The 1,891-nt window shown below is 45.3% G+C and overlaps 1 long non-coding RNA gene across 1 annotated transcript; it reads right to left on the bottom strand.

Annotated features, from left to right (window-relative positions):
- On the bottom strand, positions 1-1,809 carry LOC141372342 (uncharacterized). The gene is made up of 2 exons (XR_012377553.1): positions 1,451-1,809; positions 1-227 (listed from the first exon to the last, which is right to left on the bottom strand). It is a non-coding gene; the product is annotated as an uncharacterized lncRNA (long non-coding RNA).
- Between the last annotated feature and the right edge of the window lie 82 nt (positions 1,810-1,891).

Raw genomic sequence — 1,891 nt, 5'->3', positions numbered from 1 at the left:
CAGTGTCTTTGGAATCAAGTATCAGTTGAAAATAGACAGTCACTAAACATTCTCCCCACCACATAAATTGTACTTGCTGAGATTTTTGCATCTGACCTCGACTGAAAGAGAAAATATGAATGCTGTGTCTCACACAAAGAAAGGCCAGCTTACCACCTTGGTGAAAACGGGGCCCTTTGCCTCTTCACTCTCCAAGGAAAGGTCATCCATCAGGCCATCTGGGGAAGCTAGGTAGAAACACACAGAAACTGTCAGGACACTGGTGAGGCGGCTCAGGAATTGCTTTGGGAGCTTTGCTTGGTGTGGACATGTGCACAAGAGTATGGCAAGGGTGGTTCATGAGTATGGACTGATCTGCCGCTGGATCAAGAAAGGTCAGGGAGAGGAGCAGGAAAGTAAAGAGAAAGACTGCCTCTGAATTTTAGCTACAGGGAATTGAATCAGGGTGAAACCGTCAATCTGAAAGAGGGTAAACACTAATATGCATGCTGTTTTACTGACAGAATCCTATGAACCCTACTGACTCTTTGACGTTCAGCAAAACTGAGCTTGTGTTGTGGCCATTTTCAAGACTGATTCTTTGCCAGGATAAACCTACGCTGCTCCTACGCAGATATCATCTCTTCTAGAAGATTGGAATTCATTTAGAGAACACTGTGTTGCAGGGCTGCATTCAATCCTACCAAAACTACCCTCCAGTTTTATATTTGTTCACTAATCATTTATCATGAGGAAAATCAAAGATACAGGCTTTCAACCTACTAACATGCCTGCATTTCAAAATAGCCACTGTGAACGACACGCTGTTTCTTTCCAGTCTTCCATTTCTGTGCAATGTGTGTGTCCTAGAGTCAGTGGGACCCATTCTCTCCAGGAACCCCCACTCCCGAGGAAGTGGCAAGTTCATTACAGAGGAGAGGCCTGGTGAGAGCACGGACATTCTCTCACCTGGCCATGCAGGAGATTTGCAGTAAGTTTGGTCAGGCACCAACCAAATGATGAAGCTTTACTGGGAGTCCCCATTTGCCACTTACCTTCAGCATGTGCTTTGAAGGTGTGAGCATTTTTGAAGGCTAATGATGATTTTTTGATAGACCAAAATGTCTTCCTGATTCTTCTCTGCTTTGGTCATGGATGGGAATTATCCCCAACTATGACAGATGTTGGGCCCTTCATTTCTGCCCCATTCCCATCTGAGGAAAGGGAGCCCTAAGCAAACCTCCAGGTGTAGCTGCGGTCAGAGAGGAATGTGGTGTCCTAGGTGGTGTGCACTGTGCGGATGAGGTTTACCTTTGGAAATTTGCCACTTGTATTGATCTGTGTATGTGGGAAATGTCTTCCGGTGAAACACATGCAATCAACACACCCACATGCATAATCCCACCCCATCGACTCACAGAAACAACCCCCAACCCTCATACACACCAGCCACACCACCTAAATGACCTACTTGCTTCCAGGGACTGTAGAACAGGGTCATAGGTTTCTACAGGACAATCAGTTTTTCTCACTCAACCCCAGCCTCCATTCCCAGCAGGAGCCCAGAATCAGCGAAGCTCTCCAGACCAAAGAGGAGGAGAAAGTCCCATTTTGTTCATCAGCTAGATTTGTCCTCAAGAACTGACTGATCTTAGAATACGTACTTGGACCATTTCCGGTTGCCTCCTCCTACAGTTAGAGCAAAGGAAACACTGTGAGGATCACATCATCCTGTGCACACCGTTGGCACACATCTTTTGTTCTCTTGGTGATGTGAGCAAGCTAGATGGGATATATCATTGAGTTTATGATCAAAAAACTAATAAAATCACCTGCACAAAAGGCTCCACCTTTGAATGTCAGAACTCACAAGTCCATTTTAATCAGCAAATACAAAGTTATTTTCCACAGA

Source organism: Callorhinus ursinus, unplaced genomic scaffold (genome assembly GCF_003265705.2).
Source record: "Callorhinus ursinus isolate GAN/ISIS: 27379988/994484 unplaced genomic scaffold, GSC_fseal_2.0 scaffold8639, whole genome shotgun sequence".
NCBI lineage: Eukaryota > Metazoa > Chordata > Mammalia > Carnivora > Otariidae > Callorhinus > Callorhinus ursinus.
The sequence above is the reverse complement of the archived record's forward strand: the minus strand, read 5'-3'. Positions and strand labels throughout refer to the sequence as shown.